The sequence below is a fragment of the Aulostomus chinensis genome, chromosome 21 (assembly GCF_037954235.1).
Source record: "Aulostomus chinensis isolate RoL2024-O1b breed Wild chromosome 21, RoL_Achi_v1.0, whole genome shotgun sequence".
NCBI lineage: Eukaryota > Metazoa > Chordata > Actinopteri > Syngnathiformes > Aulostomidae > Aulostomus > Aulostomus chinensis.
Window position 1 is genome coordinate 20693592 of NC_141340.1, and position 21374 is coordinate 20714965.

The following is a 21374-nucleotide window of genomic DNA, read 5'->3' on the forward strand; positions in this document are numbered from 1 at the left end:
ATGATGGTGATGATGATGATGATGATGATGATGATGATGATGACGATGACGATGATGGTGATGATGATGATGATGATGATGACGATGATGATGGTGATGATGATGATGATGATGGTGATGATGATGATGATGATGATGATGATGACGATGATGGTGATGATGATGATGATGATGATGATGATGATGGTGATGATGATGATGATGGTGATGATGATGATGATGATGATGATGATGATGATGATGATGGTGATGGTGATGACGATGATGGTGATGACGATGATGGTGATGATGATGATGATGATGACGATGATGATGGTGATGATGATGGTGATGTTGATGATGGTGATGGTGATGATGGTGATGGTGATGACGATGATGGTGATGATGATGATGATGATGGTGATGGTGATGATGATGATGATGATGATGACGATGATGGTGATGACGATGATGATGGTGATGATGATGATGGTGATGATGATGATGATGATGATGATGATGATGATGATGATGGTGATGATGATGATGGTGATGATGATGATGGTGATGACGATGATGGTGATGATGATGATGAGCGGCTGGCTTGACCAAGCTGTAGCGAAAGACCGCTGACTTGACCGCGGTCGATGCGCATCGCGGGCTGCGGAGCGGAGCACCCGCGGAGCATCTCGAGCTGCTGCGCTTCAACAGGGCCGCTGTCAAGCTCGATAGAACAGAATGTAGCAGACAGGAAGTCAGGCACAGAAAAGACGAGAGAATCCGGCCAATTTTCAAAATAAAATAAAGAGAGCCTCTCGTTAGACTTCGTCCGATGACGTCTGTTCAGCACATCGGTGGTCTGGTTAACGCCAGAGCCTCTGTGTGCAAGGCTTCAGTCTGCAGATGTGTGTTTCTAAAAGCTCATTTTGGTGCTGTGCTTAGTTTTGCTGCACACTCGTAGCTGCCCAGCTGTGTTTCGCAACCCGTTAGCATAGCCGCACCGAACCTGTAGCCGGGGCAAGTCCAGGCAGCACCGCTTTGAGTGCTGCCGCTGAACGTTTTATTTTACCGACCGAGACGTCTCACTCTCAACTCGAGACTCCGACACTGAAGAGGAAACGTACCAGATAAGTTTTATCAGTCTGCACCGCGGTCAGTAGCCCAGTCAGGGAATAAGAAGTGTGTTTGATTGAGTGAATCGCCATGATGCACTATCTGCCAAATTGATGTATCCAGGTGTGTTTGCATCAGCCACATCAAGGACCAGGCATACCTGGATTCATCAGTTTGGCGAATATTATAAGACAGGAGGTAAATGAGCTGCCTTGAATGCAGGATGTGGTGGAACTGTGCATATGTAAGATTCACATCTACAGTCGGAAACTGATTGCTGAAGAATTTACTCATTCTTCACGTCAGTTGCGCATCATTTTAATGCTGGAAACATGTTAAAGTTGGGACAGAACATCTAACAGGATTTAGCATGAAATGTAGCCGCCTCATCAGTTCCAGTGTTGAAAGGACAGCCATGTGACGTGACAGGCAGTTCGAAGTTGATGTTGTCTGGGCATTGTTCCAGCCAAAGTGACTGAGAGGAGGAGAAAGACTCCCGATCAGGATGCTGTGGACCACATTATTCCTGGAGAAGACAAATCCTGCCTGGAAGGAAGACTTATTAACCCTTATGAAGGTAAGTTCTTCATCCAATATATTCATGTCTGATTCTCTGAGTGTAGTCACCTCACAGTAGCTGTAGTTTAAGATGCTGGGAGTGATGTACTGCTCAGGGCCCCAGCATGCACTGCTAAGACCCTATTGTTTTTCCATCTCCATGTGAACAAACTTCAGGCCACTTGAGTCAGTTGAGTCAGACGTCCATTCCTGGATTATTGGGAGCTGACAGAGACAGAATACACCACTAAACACTGCAAGCTCCAACAAGGTAGGGAAGTGACTGCTGTCCATCTGAAGTTTCAGGAAGGGTTGGGAGAGCAAAGTGCTAAAAGTTACCCCTCAACTACATCAGGCGTGACAATGTCATGACACACATGTCGCAGCACAATGCATCCGTTAAAATCAACCCAGGCTGCTAAAGATTGTTTTCCATAATGCCTGTAATGTGTGTGTGCTTCCCATCCAGATAAAACCCACGTGGAGTTGATATAGTACACCGACTGGCTACCTAGATGCAATATTTTTCCTTGCATTGTCTTCCTTAAACGCTGGACCGAAGGGGATTTAAATTGTAAGATCATTTGATTGATGGGTTGCTATGTGGTTGCAGAGTTGAATTTCTGAAAGCCTGCATCAAATTCAGGAATCGAGTCTTATTTATCTAACCTGTTCATGCAGTCTTCATTGGTGGTTCAAAGCTACCAACCTACAGCCAGGACTGAGTTAGATGTGCAGGGATGGGCAATTACAGGCAAACAAACTCAGTTATAAAATGGATTGGTGAACTCTGCCTATCTGTGGTACAGTGAGCGTATACCACAGCTACGATTTTAAAAAGCCTTATCATAGCATATCACTCTGTTTCAGGGAAGCATCATGTTTCCACGACAACAACCACCAACCTGGGCCGTATTATTATCAGATGAGATGATAAAACTCTGCACTCTGCTTCAATGAATAATTAGGAGTCAGACAGCTGCCGTTTAGGGACCGTCGAGGATCAGCACACAGGGCTCTACAGGGTGGTCTGCCCTTGTCTGATTGAGCAGCCTCATGGAAAAGAGATTTTACAGTTCTTCCCTTTATTTACTCATCAAGTTTATTTTATGGCAACCAGGCTATTCAGTGCTTTGAACGTCATGATATTCAGACGGCGCTGCTGTGTCTCCATGTGTCTGCCGCGATGTCACCTACAGTCAGCTTAGTGAAGTCAGTGACCATTCAAAGCTGCAACAATCAAAAAACCTCCTTGGTTGAGGTTAGGGTGGATTCTTCTGGACCACTCACTCATAGTAACTGTGTTCCCACGTGTTTACGTCACTGGACTGATGGTCAGAGAAGCAAACATTCATCCATGAAAACAAACTGTAGGGAGCAAAAAGTTGCTGTTTCATTATAAACTTTGATCAAAAACTTTATGCACTACAAATTGTTTACAACGTATCCAAAATTCTTAGCTTTTCCTGTGTAATGTGAAGGTCATTAAAGCACACACAATGTGCAGCTTCCTGATGTCATCCCTCTGGTCTGTACACCAAGAATGCAAATGACTGATTCAACCTGAGGAGTAGTTGCTGGGATAAACTGGGATTCTCTGCTTATCCTGGATGAATTTAGCCTTGATTTGGGTTATTAATTAATAATTGGCTTTATTAATGCTGCTTCTCAGACAGCAGCCACTCTCATCTGAAGCCAGTTTGTTTCTTACAATGACAAGACATGTAAAAGTAAAAAAATTCAGACACGTTACAAAAGGATCATACATGTTTAAACATTCTTTTTGCCTCACCGCATAGATGCTTCAAAAGAAGACGGAACACTGGGACGGCTGGTGAATGATGATCACATACATCCCAACTGCAAAGCCAAGAGAATAATGGTCCACGGAAGGCCCCACCTTTGCCTTTTTGCTGTCAAGGAAATCTTTCCAGGCGAGGAGCTAACATATAACTATGGTGACTCCTCTTGGCCATGGCGCTCAATGGTGAGTTAAGGTTCTCATGTTCTTTTAATACAGCAGCTAGTTCTGACTGTAAACTGTAAAGAGGCACTCCAATGCTGATATTGAGTACGAAAGCAGTAGGATGTTTCCCAGTATGTCTCAGTCCATGTTACAGGTGTTCCAACAGTTGCTAATGAAAACAGTCATGGCTAACTTGCTGGCTAGTTTAACACAAACGGCATTGTAACAAATAGCACTGAAACTGGACTTTTTTCCAAAACTTACTTTTGAGATGAATCATGAATTGTTGTTAGCAGAGGATGAGGAGAAGATAAAGCAGAATACTTCAGTGCAAACCTCCAGCTATGCTGTTGTGACATCAGTGAGCGAGTGTGCAGGAATATGTTCATTATTTGTGTGGCTTAGTAACAGTCATTTTCTGGTTCAGTGACAGCACCATTTGTGTTGGGAGAGTCCAAAGAAATGATAAGATAAACAAATCATAGTCTGTTATTCTTATTACTGTCAACCAATAAATGCCATTTGTGGAACTGCTGTGGTCCTGAATAGCAGCACAGCTGTGATAGGGTTGTAGGCACAAGGCCGAAGGACAAGAGCAGAACCTTGAGTGTAATATTGCTTAATTAACAAATTAAACAAGTTCAAAACATGAGGTGGAGCTGGAGGTCAGCAGGGTCATCTAAGATTTTAGTTAATTTCATTATTTAATTGGTTTATACGGGACGGTGTGTGCTTAAATTATGAATTCATAAGAATGTGTACATGGGCACAACTGTGAAAATTTTGCGATCTGTAGAAATTGGTTGTAGACCTAGAAATTTTATGCTATATGACTCATTACAGCTGTATTCCTTTCTCAATGACCACAAGTGACAGCGCTACCAGACATGTGACCAGCCAACTGTAAACTTCCTCTGGATTATTTCAGGCACCCTGTGTAGAACCATCAGACCCGAAGTTGAAAGAAAACGAGGCAGCCTCAGAAAAGGCAAGTTGTGCTTTGCACCATCAGTCACGTGCTGCATTTGTGGCCTTCAGTACATTAGAATGCTTTTGGTCCTTCAAATTCCATACGACCTTCTCTGCTGACTTACTAACACTTCTGCCATACTTGCGGGCAGCGTTGCAACACAATGTTTGTGGAACGAAAATGATTTAGTTCATGTTAAAATAATCTCAACGCTGTCCCTGTCATTGACTCACTCACAGGAAGTCTCTGGTTGCACTGAGGATACGGTGGCGGCGGTCAGTTGCAGTCCTACAACATCAAAGGATGATACTGTAAGTTGACAGTTTTCTGGTAACATCATGACTCTACATCCAGCCATAATACTGTTTAGTTTGACCCTATGACAATGCTCAGGCATCCACACACTCACACACACTGTGTCCTGACAGGATTGTGAGGACACAGCGTGTGTGAGGACAGGAGCAAACTTGTTGAACATGCTTCAAACTGAGACTTGTGTGTCGGATGGGCACCTGACACACCTGAATTATGAGGACACCTTTTTTTAATGAGGACCCTCGTTTATATCTTTACACAATGGGTTTCACAATTTGGTCGGAAAACCTGTAAAGGTTTTAGAATGTCAAGTAGTCTGTAGGTCTTGAATGTAATGAATTTTTTGAAATCTTATTTTGGAACTCGTAGAATTTTGTTGTTTCTAATGACATTGTAACAGTAATCTGTCACCTTTGAGTTTAATATGAGCAGAATCATCTCCTGACTAACTTTCTCAATGACCACCGAGTCACAGTGCTACCAGACAAGTGACTAGACGTAGATCTAGACTGTAAAGGTCTTAGAATGTCAAGTGTGCTACGGGTGGCAGCTTGATCCTCTTTAGGTCTGCAGCCTCCTCCAGCAGCACCCAGGATCTGGGATGAGGGGAGCCCGAAGGCTCCGGAGAAGAAGACGAGTTAGTAATACGTATGAGTATGATTTATGTATGACACATATAGGAGGACAGAGAGGGAAGAGAGGAGGAGAGCCCAATGCACCATGGGAGATCCCTCAGCAGTCTGAGCCTATAGCAGCAGATCTAAGGGCCAGCCTAAGCAGCCCTAAGTATAAGCCTGATCAAAAAGGAAGGTCTTAAGTCTGCTCTTTAAGGTCAAGAGGGTGCCTGCATCCCGGACTGAAACTGGGAGACGGTTCCACAGGAGGAGAGCCTGATAGCTGAAGGCTCTGGCACCATTCTACTTTTAGAAACTCTCAAAACCACAAGTAATCCTGCATCCTGGGAGTGAAGGGTTCTAGCTGGATCATAGGGGACTTGGAGCTCTGTCAGGGATGAAGGCAAGGCAAGGCAAGGCAATTTTATTTGTATAGCCCGTTTTCACAAACAGTTTGTCTCAAAGGGCTTCACATGGCATCATAACAACATCCTCTGCCCTTAGACCCTCACATCGACTGAGGAAAAACTCCATAGAAAACCTTTAACAGGGAAAAATCTGAGAAACCTCAGGGTGAGCAACAGAGGAGGGATCCCTCACCCAGGACGGACAGACGTGCAGTAGATGTTGGTACAGACAAGAAAAGAGTTTACAATGCAAAATGTGGGAAACATGGAAATGTTAATAACAGCTGAAGAAGGAAGCATTTGGAAGGGGGGGCAGGGAGAGCAAGCCAGCTTGATGGGGGACTGGATGGCAGACTGGTTCATGGAAGGGGAGCGCAGGCCGGTGTAACAGTAGGGAATAAGGGGGGGGGGCGATGCAGGCGGCGGTTGGGGCTCTGGTGGATCTGTGGAAACACAGAGAGACTGCGAGACACCAAGGCCAAACTACAAAGTGCAACAAGTAATAGTGAGGAGAGGAGAGGAGAGGAGAGGAGGGGAGGGGAGGGGAGGGAAGGGCTCCATGTAACCTGATGTGTCCCCCAGCAGTCTAAGCCTGTAGCAGCATAGCTATCAATGGTTCAGAGCTACCTGAACCAGTCCTAACTGAAGGCTCTGTCATAGAGGAAGGTCTTAAGCCTGGACTTAAACGTAGTTAAAGTGTCTGCCTCTCTGACCCATGGAGAGATGCTGGTTCCACAGTAAAGGAGCCCGGTAACTAAAGGCTCTACCTCCCAGTCTGTTTTTAGAGATACTGGGAATCACTAAAAGACCTGCATTCTGGGAGCGGAGTGCTCTGGTCGGACAGTAGGGACTAATGAGCTCTTTCAAATAGGATGGAGCTTTATCATTGAGAGCCTTATAAGTTAGCAGAAGGACTTTGAAGTCGATTCTAGATCCTACAGGAAGCCAGTGGAGAGAAGCTAAAGTGGGAGAGATGTGTTCTCTCTTCTTAACTCCCGTCAAAACCCTCGCTGCAGCGTTCTGGACCAGCTGGAGACTCTTTAGAGAGTATTTAGGACATCCTGACAGGAGAGAGTTGCAGTAGTCCAGCGGAGAAGTGATAAATGCATGCACCAGTTTTTCAGCATCACTCAGGGAAAGGATATTCCTAATCTTAGCGATAATTCGCAGATGGAAGAAGGCGGTCCTAGTCACATGCTTTATGTGGGAGCTGAAGGAAAGGTCCTGGTCAAAAATGACCCCAAGGTTCCTTGCAGTTGTACTCGAAGTTAGGGTGATGCCATCTAGAGTAGAGATCCGATTCAAGAGTGTGTCCCTGTGGTGTTTCGGTCCAAAAATGATTACCTCAGTTTTATCTGAATTGAGCATTAAGAAGTTAGAAGACATCCAGGATTTAATGTCTTTCAGGCAGTCTTGCAGATGAGTCAGCTGGCTTGTGTCGTCTGGCTCCATCGACAAGTAAAGTTGTGTGTCATCTGCATAACAGTGGAAGTTGATCGAGTGCTTCCGGATTATGTCACCTAATGGGAGCATGTAAAGAGTGAAGAGAATTGGTCCTAAAACTGAACCCTGTGGTCCACCATATGTAACTCTGCTATACTCAGAATGGTCATTATTAACATTAACAAACTGAAACCTGTCAGATAAGTAGGACTTAAACCATTTTAGGGCAGTTCCTTTCATCCCAATGTCATGGTCTAGTCTCTGTAGCAGGATGCTGTGGTCGATGGTGTCAAATGCAGCACTGAGGTCCAAAAGGACAAGCACAGAGACAAGACCTCTGTCTGAAGCTATAAGAAGATCATTAGAGACTCTGACCAGTGCTGTTTCAGTGCTATGGTGTTCCCTGAATCCAGACTGGAAGGCTTCAAAGAGCTCGTTGCTGTGCAGATGTTCATGTAGCTGCTCCAGGACAACCTTCTCAAGGATCTTGGAGATGTAGGGGAGGTTGGATATTGGCCTATAGTTGGCTAACACATCTGGGTCAAGAGAAGGTTTTTAAGTAAAGGGTTGATGACAGCCACCTTAAAGGCCTGTGGCTCATAACCTGTGACTAAGGAAAGATTAATTAGATTCAATATAGAAGTGTTGACTAGAGGGAAGGCATCCTTAAGGAGGCTTGTTGGGATGGGATCCAGCAGACAAGTGGCTGACTTGGAGGAAGTGACTGCAGAAGTTAATTCTGACAGGTCGATGGGGGAGAAGCTGTCCAAGTAAGCACCAAGTCTGGGAGGTGCTTCTATGGGGACTGTAGTCTGTCCTCCATTACTGGCAATCTTCATTCTAATATTCACAATCTTTTCAGTAAAGAAAGAAAGGAAGTCGTTACTGCTGAGAGTTGGGGGGATGCATGGCTCAACAGCACTATGGTTCTTGGTGAGCCTGCCCACGGTGCTGAAGAGGAACCTGGGGTTGTTCTTTTTCTTTTCTATCAGGGACGAGTAGTAAGCGCTTCTGGCATTGCGGAGTTCTTTTTTATATATTAATAAACTCTCCTTCCAGGCTTGGCGGACTTCCTCGTGCTGGCTGGAATGTGTCTTCCTTTCCAGTTGTCTGGTCTTCTGTTTTAAGGCACGCAGCTCTGGGCTGTACCAGGGAACTATTCTTTTCTGGTTGATAACCTTCTTCTTCAGGGGAGCTACGGCATCAAGTGTCCCAAGGAGTGCTGCTTCAGTGCTGTCCACAAGATAGTCCACCTGGGTGGGGTGGAATCAGCATAACTGCCCATTATATCACTACAAGGTGTGGCAGCAAGCTCTGCTGGAATAAGCTCCTAAATCTAGAAACAGCAGTGTCAGATAGACATCTACTGAAGCGGGACTTTTTCCCAGGTAGAATATAATTTGTTAAAGTAAATTCAAATGTAATTAAGGAGTGATCAGACAAGACAGGGTTCTGAGGAAGAACTATGATGCGGTCAGCTTCTATTCCATAAGTGAGCACTAAATCAAGGATGTGATTAAAAGTGTGAGTGGGTTTGTTTACCCTCTGACAGAAGCCAACAGAATCAAGAAGCGACTTAAACGCAGTGGCCAGACGATCATCATTGACGTCCACGTGGATGTTAAAGTCACCCACTAGAATGACTGTCTGAGTTCAATGAGAAGTTAGACAGAAAGTCAGGGAGTTCTTCTAAGAACTCAGAATAAGGTGCAGGAGGACGGTACACCCCAGCAAGTAAGAGTGGTTTCTCTGCTTTCCAGTCTGGGAGGGAGAAGCTGACAGTCAGGCTCTCAAATGAGTTAATGAACAATTAGGTGGAGGGTTAATGAGCAAATTTGACTGATAGATTGCAGCTCCTCCTCCTCTGCCAGTGGTGCGAGGTACATGGTAGTTAATGTAACCAGGAGGGCAAGATTCATTAAAACTAACATACTCATCTTGCTGCTCCCAGGTTTCAGTGAGTGCTAATACACCAATCTGATAATTAGTAATTAAGTCGTTCACTAGGAGAGACTTGGATGCAAGAGATTGAATATTTACCAAACCACATTTAATAGTTTTACTAGGTTGGTTTGCTGGAGCAGTGGTTTTAATTTGAACTAAGTTGCCATAAGTTACTCCTCCAGATTTGGGTGTAGCCTTATACAGCCTCGGGGCAGACACAGTTTCTATAGGCTGGGTGGGTGACAACACGAAGGAACCAGCAGAGGGGCGTGTTAAACTGCAGCTCTGCCTGCTGGTCTGAACTCTGGTTGCTTGTCAGGGATTAGTATGGCTAACAAACTGGCCTCTGTTCCTAGATAAGAGAGATGCACCATCCAAAGTAGGATGGACGCCATCTCTCCCAATCAGACCAGGCTTTCCCCAGAAGGAGCTCCAATTGTCTATGAGCCACGTTGTTATCTCAGCACCACCTGGACATCCAGCGATGGAATGAACGCATGCGGCTAAACATGTCGTCACTCGCTAAATTGGGCAGCAGGCCAGAGAAAACTACGGAGTCCGACATTGTTTTTGCGTAGTTGCACACCGAAGCCATGTTAACTTTAGTTAATTCCGACTGGCGAAGCTGGGTGTCATTAGCGCTGACATGTATTAAAATCTTACTGTATTTAACCGTACGTTTTGCCAGCAGCTTTAGATTTGCCTCAACGTCACCCGCTCTGGCCCCTGGGATGCACTTTATGCTCGCTGGAGTCTCCACCTTCACGTTGCGAAGAACAGAACTGCCAATAACTAATGTCGGCTTCACAGCGGGGCTGCGAGCAACAGAGCCGACATGCAGAGTTTCACTCTCAGCGGGTGTGTCGCTGAGTGGGGAAAAGCGGTTGGAAACATGAAGGGGTTGGTGGGCAAACACGGGCTTACTGCGTCTAGGTTTCCCTCGTGATGTCACCCAGCGGGACTGGCTAGTTCCCGGCTGCTCGGGAGCTGCAGGGGAGCTGCTAGCGGTGGCTAGGCTAGGTGGCTCCGCACCCGCTAAGGTGGACTGAGCAGCTCCTGAAGGTAAAGGACTAGCGCTAGCTTCCATGGTGCGGAGCCGAGTCTCTAACTCACTAAGCCTCGCCTCCAGGACTACAAACAAACTACACTTTTTACACGTACCATTATCACTAAAGGCAGAGGAGTAACTAAACATCTGGCACATGGAGCAGGAGAGGGAGGGAGAGGTGGGGGGAGAGGCGGAAAGAGAGAGAGCGGCCATAGCTAGTATGCTAAGGTGAGCTAGCGGACCTGTGGCAAATATAACAAATAGAACGAGGAATTTCAGAGCAAAGTCCTGCTAAAGAGTTAAGTGACAGAAACCTATGTATTACACCAAAACGTCATATACAGTGGTGCTTAAAGCGATTAAGTTAGCAGTACACCTGAGGGAGGATTGAAAGAGTCGAACAACACAGCGACAGGATTACAGGCAGGAAATGACGTAACACGCTCACCGGTATCGGGTCAGCAGGCAGCAAAAGGGAGCCTGATTGTTGAGGACTTTGTATGTTAGAAGGAGAATTTTGAATTCTATTCTGAATCTGACAGGGAGCCATGCAGAGAAGCCAGTTCAGGAGAGACCTGGTCTCTGCTACCAGTTCTAGTCAACACGTGGGCAGCAGCGTTCTGGACCAGCTGGAGAGTCTTTAGGGACTTCTTAGTCCAGCCTGATAGGAGGGAATTGCAGTAATCCAGCCTGGAAGTGACAAAGGCATGGACTAGTTTTTCTGCATCTTTTTGAGCCAGGATGTTTCTGATCTTAGCGATGTTACGTGAATGAAAGAAAGCAGTCCTAGAAATTTGCTTCATGTGGGCATTAAAGGACAGATCCTGATCGAAGAGAACACTGAGGTTCCTTACGGTCGTGCTGGGGGCCAAGGTAATTCCTTCCAGGGTACCTATCTCATTAGATAGGGTGTCTCTAAGATGTTTTGGGCCCAGGACAATGACTTCAGTTTTATCAGAGTTTAATAAAAGGAAATGATTGGTCATCCAAGTTTTTATCTCCTTTAGACAGGCCTCCAGTTTAGTCAGCTGATTTATTTCATGTGGATCATTGATTAGTACAGCTGTGTGTAGTCAGCATAACACTGAAAATTAATTGAGTGTTTCCTCTTTTTTTTTTTTACCTGTCCTGTTCAGCAGCTGAGGCAAGCAGCATCAATGTTCCTGGTGCCTTGTTGTACTGAAGCAGTTTTATTCTGCATAGGAGGAATCTGATAAACTCCTCCTATTGCCATTTATGTTTAACTTTATTAGGAATGGTGTTGGTTCATTGATGAAGCGACCAGACTGAGGACAGGAGAGAGAACAGGGACAGGACAGCGAAGACAAGGGGGGGGGGAGAGCCAAAAACAACAACAGCAATAGCAGAAAACAACAACAACAATAAAAAACACACAAAAAACAAAACAAACAAAAACAAACAAACAAAAAACAAATAAACAAAGAAAAAGTAACAACAAAAGAAAAAGAAAAAGAAAGAAAAAAAACATTGGTTGCAGAATTTCCGGTGCAGGCTTACCATTTGGTTTAATATAATTTTAAGATAAATGTCTGAGTGTGTGTTTATGGTCAGTTGTGCGCTCCATGCGTGTATGTGTGTATACGCGTGTGTACGTGTATGTGTGTGTGCTACGGTTTGTCTTGGATGCCGTGCGTACCTGGCTGTAGCTGATGTGGGGGGCCAGGACATCGCACCCCCAGTCCAGGATAGCAGGTAGGTCAGGACCAGGTCACCAGAGCACCCCGAAACCCCCAGGACACGGGGAGCCCCAGGCCACCCCCCCAGGAAACAGCCACAGGACCAACCCATGCCAGGACCCATAGGAAAGCATAGGAGCAGCAACCCCCACCCATAAGCAACCCACAGAGAGACGGGGCAGAGATGACCCTGGTCCCGTCGGGCACCCCCCCCCCCCCCCACAGCATGAGCAGAGCCCAGGGGCACAGGGCCCCTCCGGCCCAAGACCCGACCAGAGCCCCCAGAGAGGTCCGCCAGCGGCGGGGCCGACACCCACCCACACCCCACACCCAGGCGGGGCAGCCACAGCCCACCACAATGACCAGGCCCACCGCCCCGAACAGAGCTATCCCCCCCCCCAACCCTCGATCCCCATCCCCTCTACTCATCCCCTGTTCTCCCCCTCCCCCCAGAGCAGGAGGGCTTCAGGCTATAGGGTACCACCAGCCAGCCAGCCGGGACCCCCCACTCCCCGGAGAGGTCCAGCCATGCCGCCGGGTTGAGTCGAAGGCACGCACACCCAGGACCGCCACCCCCGAACAAAACCATCATACTCTCATCTTCTTCCATACAGGGGCTGAGAACACCATAGATGCTGATACGGTCCAGGGCACCTCAGACTTAGTGAAACCGCCAGCGAGCGATCCACCGCACAACAGCAGGGCCCGTGACCAACCCCAGCCCAACCACCATGCCGGGAAGAGGACCACCCCCCCAAAGAGCCCCGGCCAGGCCCCCAGGCCTGCAATGGTGCAGTTACCAAAGGAGGCAGCACTGGACCCACTCCCTGCCCCAGCTGCCCCCCCATCCCAACATGGTGTAGGGTGCGTGTTGTGCATGGGAATGTAGATGTGATGATGTGGATGACTAGAATGTGGTTAAAATTGGCGGAGGCACCCAGGGCATGGGAGCCCCGCCGGTTGCAGACGGCAGAGTCTCCCAGTACATCCTCATGCACTCCCCCAAGCCCTAAATGTCTACGATGGGCCCACCACGGTGCAGTCAGAGGGCAAGGAGGGCCCAGGCCCCCAGTGCACAGCGGAACCCCCAGCCAGCAGCCTGTAGTCAGGGCCCCCAGTTCGATCAGCATCAAGGTGGTCAGCCCCCATCCCTCAGACGTCCCCCAGCATCCTCCCTTTGTCCAGAGTGGCGGCAGTCTAGGACACCGCGCCAGGGCCCAGCCCGCCCGAGGATGGGCTGAGGCTAGCAAACCCCTCCCAAATGTGGGTGCGACCCCCCCGGGGGAGCGGCAGGGCCCCAGGCCAGCAAGTCCCAGGCGCCAAGCAGTCCACCTCTACCTCACTCTCCAGCCCCTACCTCCCTCCCTCCCTCCCGACCCCCCTCCTCCTGACCCCCCTCCCTCTCTAACCCCACCTAACCTTCCTTCCCCACCCTCCTCCCATCGTCCGGGGGCAAATATGCCCCAGCCGCCACGGCAGGCCCCAGCACGCCCCGCCAGAGCCCGGGGACCGGGCGACCACAGCCCCCCACCGCAGGACCCCACCGGGGGACCGGCGCGAATCCCCGGCAGCAGAGCACAGGGCCCCCGACCCCCCCATGCCGGGTGGAGGCCCCGACCCAGCCCAAGGACCCCCAACCCCCAATCCCATAGGGTGCCGCCATGATAGGGGAAGCCGCCCCCACGCCCCCCACACCGTCCCTCAACAGGCGAGACCCAAAGCCGCCCCAGAAGGCAGTAACCCCAGGCCCACCAGCCCAGCGAGCCACCGGACACCCAAGGCAGCCAGCGTCCATAGCCACCCGCCCCGGGGCCAGAGCCACGAAGCCCAGCCCCCCCCAATCAAAACTATGTGATGGATTTAATTATCGGGGACCAGATTTGTTCGAACTCTGACGATCGACTTTCCTCCCAAGCAGACATTCTCTCCATGGAAATGTGGTCCAATAAAAGGTTTCTATATTGAGTAATGCTTAGGTTGTTCTTGGATTTCCAATTCATCAGGATGGCCTTCTTTGCGATGCTTAGAGCAGTGACAAGCATGCAGGATTTGTTTACTTCCATATTAACATCAGTGAGGTCACCTAGCAGACAAAGTGAGGGGGAGATGGGGATGGGGTACCCTAACCACCATGATAGGTCTTTACAAACCCTCTGCCAAAAATTGTTAACAGGTGTACAAAGCCATATAGCATGCAGATAGCAGTCTGGTGAGCCAGTCGCACAATATGGACAAATGTTTGTTTGTGTGAGGCCCATCTGGAACATCCTTTGTCCTGTGTAGTGTGTTCTGTGGAGAACCTTGTAATTTATTAATTGTAGGTTACCACAGCGAATCATTCTAAATGTGTTGGAGCAGATTTCTATCCAAAAGTTAGGGTGTGGGTTGATCGACAGATCTTCCTCCCATTTGGATGAAGGAATAGAGATTATAAGTTCTGTTGTTGAAACTATTGAGTTAATTTTAGACAGTAGCTTAGGGGGTGAAATTTGTAAAAAATCTGTTATTCTGGGTGGAAGCTCTAAGTCTAACTGGGTGAGGTCAAACCGTGCCTGTATTATAGATTTGAGCTGAAGATATTCCAGAACTTTGTTTTTGTTAATACCATAATTTGCTGTAATTTGGTTAAATTCTATGAATTCTTTGTCTTGGAAGATATGCTCTAGATTTTTAATCCCTTTATTGGCCCATGCAGCAAAATGTATTGTTTTTTTATTTTGCAGGATGTCAGGATTGTTCCAGATAGGCGTGAGCCTGCAAGGGGTGTTCGAGAGCCCATTGCTTTTGAGAAGTTCCCACCAGGCTATGAGGGTGTTGCTGATGCTAATGTACTTAAAGCAGCTGTGACGCTTGATAACAGGGCTGATAAAAGGGAGATCAGAGATTTGGATTTCTTTGCAGAATGTTTGTTCAATATCGCGCCACGCTTGGTCTAATGAGTTTGGCTTTAACCATTTTAGTATGTATTGCAATCTATTGGCCAAGTAGTAATTATAAAAAATTTGGTAGTTCCAAGCCACCATAGTCTTTACTCTTTTGTAAAGTCTTTAAGCTTATACGTGGTGGCTTAGCTTTCCAGAGAAATTTGGAGATGTTAAAGGTCAAGTGTTTTGAACCAAGTCCGGGGAGGTTGGGTCGGAACCATCGAGAAAACATAGTTGATTTTTGGCAAGATCATCATTTTTACTGTTGCTATTCTTCCCATAAGTGATATGGATAGGGAGGTATGATTTAGCCGTGTCAAGTCAGACAATTTGGCAGAGATGTTGATGCCCAGGTATTTAATGTTTCCTGGCCGTAGTGGTACGGCGAGCATACTCTGGAAACCTGAGAAGATGATTATTAGGAAACACTTGAGTGTTTCCTAATAGTGTGACCGAGAGGAAGCAGATAAAGGGTGAATAGGATTGGTCCAAGCACAGAGCCTTGTGGTTTCTGAGGGGTTATCATTTGTTAGTACAAACTGAGATCGACCTAGTAAATATGACCTGAACCAGTTTAGTGTGGTTCCTTTGATGCCAGTGACAGGTTCCAGTCTCTGTAGAAGGATATGGTGGTCAATGGTATCAAAAGCTGCAATGAGATCTAATAAGACCAGCACAGAGACCAGTCCCTCATCTGGTACCAGTAGGAGGTCACTGGTACCTTTGACTAGTTCTGTTTCTGTGCTAGGATGAACCTGGAACCTGACTGAATCCTCCAATCAGCTGTTGCTGTGGAGAAGTCTCAGAGCTGTTTAGCAGCTGCTTTCTCCAGAACCTTGGAGAGAAAAGAAAGATGTGATGTTGGTCTGTAGTTGGTAGAACTTCTGGATCCAGGCTTGTTTTTTGAGAAGGGTTTAATTCCTGCCACTTTAAAGGACTGTGGGACGGAACCAGATACCAGCACCACATTGATCATATCTAAGAGGGAGGAGCTAATGGGGGTAGAGAGTCCTTTTCAGCTTGGTTGGGATGGGGTCTAAAAGACAGGTGGAGGTTTAGAGGAGGGAATTATTGAACTGAGGTCATGAAGGCTGATGGGAGAAAAACTATCAAAATGTACGTCTGGTTCTACAGCTGCCTCTGAGGCTGTCAGTGCCATGTTGTCAGCTGATGGCTGGAGGAGGTGAAGTTTCTCTCTAATCAGGACAGTTTTGTCATTAAAGAAGTCCATGAAATCTCTGCTGCCCAGGGAAACAGGACTACTTGGTTCAGTAGAGCTGTGGCTCTCTGTCAGTCTGGCTCCAGGACTGAAGAGGAACCTGGGGTTTTTCAGCTGATTTGTGCAAATTCAAAAGTGATTGATTGATGGTCTGATAAAAGCGTTCTGTGGAAACACAACCAGATGTTCAGCTTCAGTTCCACATGTTAGGAGGAGGTGGAGGTGTGGTTGTGACAGTGAGTCGGTTTGTGAACAGACTGATGGACACCAGTTGAGTCTAGGAGAGAGAGAAATGCAGTACCAGACTGTGGTTATCAACATCCACATGAATATTGAAGTCTCCTACAATCATGACTTCATCTGATTTTCGAACTTGTGCTTGTGGTCCTTCAAATTCCATACGACCTTCTCTGCTGACTTACTAACACTTCTGCCATAATTGTGGGCAGCGTTGCAACACAATGTTTGTGGAAGGAAAATGATTTAGTTCATGTTAAAATAATCTCAACGCTGTCCCTGTCATTGACTCACTCACAGGAAGTCTCTGGTTGCACTGACGATACGGTGGCGGCGGTCAGTTGCAGTCCTACAACATCAAAGGATGATACTGTAAGTTGACAGTTTTCTAGTAACATCATGACTCTACATCCAGCCATAATACTGTTTAGTTTGACCCTATGACAATGCTCAGGCGTCCACACACTCACACACACTGTGTCCTGACAGGATTGTGAGGACACAGTGTGCTGTAAGGACAGGAGCTAACTTGTTGAACATGCTTCAAACTGAGACTTGTGTGTCGGATGGGCACCTGACACACCTGAATTATGAGGACACCTTCATATAATCCAGTGCAGTTTGTGGCTGAATATTTATACTGTATTTTTACCATTTTCATCAATTTTATTTTCCTATGTACATTATTGTTTCCTCAGTGCCACCATCGAACTATAAGTGCAGTTGTCAGCGCTTTGGACCATTGTGAAGTTTGCGACGGACCTGTGTCTAAGATGGCTTGGTTTCACATGCGCATGTTTGTATTTACATCACTCAAACACAATTTTTATGGTTGTTGTTGTCTTCAGTGCATTTATTTATGTTAAATTAAAACAAAAGCGTGAGGATGAATCGGTAACCTTTCATTTCAATGTGCTTTCAGTGTGTTCAAAATCATGGCACAAATCGTGCTTTTTCAAGACAGATTTGCCGCTGGTATGTTGATTGTCTTCTATTTCATTTCAAATTTGAGTTTAAAAAGTTTCATTGTTGGATGGTAACTTACAGGAAAAGATTTAGGGGGTTTAATTTCGAATTTTTTTGTTGTTGTTTTTTGCTACATAGGATATTGATGATGAGCATGTTTCTGACTCTGCAAGTAATGATGGCTCTTCCTCCGTTGATGTCTATCAACCTCACACTGCATCAAGTGGTGATGAATCCCACTCTGATGAAGATGTTGCACCTGACACTGAACAAAATATTGATAGTGAGGATCCACAGTGGGTAAACCTCCCACACTGCAAGGGTGGACCAGTTAAATCACTTTCCTCTCAGGAAAGGACAAAGACAGTGCCGCAACCTACATCCTGCATGGGAAAAGAAGACAAGGATTGTTCCAAGTCTGGCAAATTTGGCATTGATGATGACCTCATACCTGATTGTGAACCCTGTTCTTATGATGATCCTACGACAAGCAAGACCCACACACTTCCAACAAGTACAAAGGAGTCTACTGAGACTGCAGCAGCCCCAGAAGTCTCTTCTTGCACTCCAAGAAACTACTGCTACGTTTGCAAAACACCTCAATCTAAAATATCCCGTCATCTTAAAAAGCATGAAAAAGCAGAGCCTGATATTGCTGAAGCATTCTCATTCCCTAAGAAATCAAGAGAGAGAAAAAGATTACTTGAGAGGTTGCGGAACAAAGGTAATTATGAACATAACCAAGAAGTTGTGAGAAATCATGGGGGACAGTTAAAAATAAAAAGAAGACAAGCACAATCAAAAGTCACTGTGAATACCAAAACGCATGTTCACTGTGCATATTGTAACGGCATGTTTATCCGTAAGGAGCTGTGGCGCCACCTGCGTAGATGCCCATCAAAGACGGTCTCAGAAACTGAAGCTGTTGGTAAGAGCAAGGTCTTAGTTCTGGCTGATATGGTGGAGGCAACATTCTGCCAAGCAATTTCTGCTGGATTTTGGAAAGTCCTTGGAAGTATGAGGCAAGATGAGGTAGCTTCTGTTGTACGAAACGACTTCCTCGTTCTGCAACCGGGCCAGTCTCTCTACAACAAGCATGGGAATGATCCAACAAAATTTGAGTATATCAGAACAAAGGTCCGCGAAATGGGCAGACTGTTGTTGACCTGAAGAGAGAAATATTCTGTATTTACCTTTGAAGATGCTGTGAAGCCAAAAAATTTCTACAAGATCATTGGAGCTGTCAGAGCAGTTGTAGGATATGTTGAAGAGAAGCATGCATATTGCACACCAAGTCTTGCCCTAAAAGTGGGACACTCGCTCAAGAAGATTGGTGGCATTATCCTTTGCAGGGCCACTGCAGCAGAGGATGAAAATCTGATTAAAGCAGCAGAACGATTCACACAACTCTGCACAAAAGAGTGGGCAGGACAGGTCTCCCACACTGCACTGGCTACTTTGAGCAAGTCAAAATTCAATAAACCATCCACCATACCATTCACAAGAGATGTGCAGCTTCTGCACAAGTACCTGGAGGAGAAATCGGCTCGCGCCATTGAAAACCTACAAGACCTTGAGTCTCCACAGGCGTATGCAGAACTTGCAAGGGTGACACTTGCTCAAATAATTGTCTTTAACAGGCGCCGTGCGGGAGAAGTCTCCAAAATGACACTTGAATCCTTCAAAAAAAAGGGACCAGACAGAGCTCCATAGTGACATAGCTGCTAGCCTGTCACCGTTTGAACAAAAGCTAGCCAAGCACTTCAGCAGGGTAGAAATTATGGGCAAAAGAGGGAGGAAAGTTGCTGTTTTATTAAACCCTGAGCTTGTCAGTGCAACAGCCCTTTTGTCAGATAAGAGAGACACATGTAATGTGCACAAGGATAATCCTTTCCTCTTTGGACGGCCACAGTCCCCCCGCAAGCCACTACAGGGGACAGGACTGCATAAGAGTTTTTGCACGCATGTGTGGTGCAAAGAATCCTGATCATCTCAGGTCAACACACCTTCGCAAGCACATTGCAACACTGTCCCAAATTCTCAACCTCAAGAATAATGAGCTGGACCAACTTGCCAACTTTTTGGGCCATGATATACGGGTCCACAGAGACTTTTATCGTCTGCCGGAGGCAACTAGAGAAATGGCAAAAATCACAAAGCTTCTACTTGCAATGGAGAAAGGAACTCTTGCAAAATTCCAGGGAAAGTCTCTTGACGAGATTGAGGTTGAAGGTAAGTGGTGGTAACAACACTCTTGATAGCTCTTCTCAAAGAATTACAAATTTTATTACAGGAACAGAATAGCCTTATTGTTCAAGTAAATAATACAAAAACATGTGAGGTGTACAAACTTGCAATAACAATGATTTTTATTTTTCCATCAATCATGCTTTTCTTTAGATGAATTGGACCCAGAGCTCGATGATGGAGATGGTGGAGACGACAAAGGTGGTGGAAATGACGGAGGCGATGGAGACAACAGTGGTGGAGATTACGAAGATGGAGGCAATGAAGAGTCAGATTGTCCCCTTGGACTAAGGGGTATGTATTGAATATCTTCCTGTATACATTCATGGTATATCATGGAATAAGGACCAAAATTTGGTTCCCTTTGCTTCAGCACTGTAAAGTTATCATGAGTTTATGTTTGTTTAGCTTCTCCTCAACAGAAAATGGTCTGGTCAACCATAAAGTGTGCAACGGACCTTTTTTCCTCTTTCTGATTTTTTATTAGGGAATACCAGGTTGAAAGCAGAAACAGAAATGCACTACGAACAAACATTATTGCTTTCAAAGAAAACTATTTCAAATCATTTAATGATAATAGTCATTTTAATGTTGACTTTAAATTTAATGTTTCAACTTAAATGTTTTTAAAGAGCAGCAGCAGTTACTGTTCGATATTTAAGCTTATATTAATGTTAAGGAGCGAAACCAATGTGTAAACCAATGTATAAACACGTTCAGCAACAAACTAGAGTCAAAAAAGGAAATCAAAGAAGGCCACTTGACGACTGCTCGACATGATCAAGCCTGATGGAGGCTGTTGATCAGCCTGGATATTTCCTCTCCTCAGCAGGGAGGCTATGTGATGCTCCACCCAGCCTTCATACGTCATTTTGTCTTCGTGCGATTAGACTTTAAATCAAGTCTAAAGTCACAGTCAGTCAAAGTCGGCAAGGTACATGGTCGTCACGATAAATAGCCCTAACAGTGAGCTAAATGTGGCCATCAGGGTTAAGTCCATGGTTTGGTTCCACATTCAAGAGGAGTCATGTGGTATATCTATGTACACATACAGGAAACAAGAACATATTCATAAAAGTTAGACCAGACACTCCTAATCACTGCCACTACCAAAGTAGTTCATTGATCACTTAACTTCGATAGATGCTGAAAGCCTTTTTTGTATTCTTTTCACCAGAAAATCAAGAAATGACAATACCTGAAGAGCCCTCCAGCTCCTTTGGTAACGTATGGGAAATTCATAATTTGTCCTTGCTATATAGCAGGCAGTACTACTGTGCTAAATGGTGTCTGACAGAGGGGAGAACGCAGACAAATTGCAAAGCCGTTAAAACTTCAGAACTTCTAAAATCTGAACCTTCTTGTTATTTATTTATTTATTGTAGGGAAAAGAAAAAGTATGAAATTGACCCAGGGTGAGGCCAAGAGTTGCAAAGGTAAGGTTTTTGTTTTTGTCTAAAATGGCAGTAATGGTTCAGAGGGGTTTCCAGAAATCACATTGCCAGATTTTGTACAAAAAAAACGTATAGTTCCTTGGAGATTTACATTTTGATACGGTGTCATTATGAAAGTTAATATTTACACAAAGTTTGTCATGGCACCCTGACTGAGGAGTGGCACTTCACATTAAAAAGGCTGCAGACCCCTGGTAAGGGAAAGTGAAAAATAACTTAAGCCAGTAAGATCTCTGACCAACTTACCCCACCGAGAAAAAAAATGAAGGTTCA

At 45.9% G+C, this 21374-nt stretch overlaps 1 long non-coding RNA gene across 1 annotated transcript; it reads left to right on the top strand.

Moving 5' to 3' along the window:
• The first annotated feature begins 830 nt into the window (after nt 1-830).
• On the top strand, nt 831-4605 carry LOC147242024 (uncharacterized). Its single transcript, XR_015110958.1, has 4 exons — nt 831-1669; nt 1828-1921; nt 3450-3637; nt 4545-4605. It is a non-coding gene; the product is annotated as an uncharacterized LOC147242024 (long non-coding RNA).
• Nucleotides 4606-21374: the final 16769 nt, after the last annotated feature.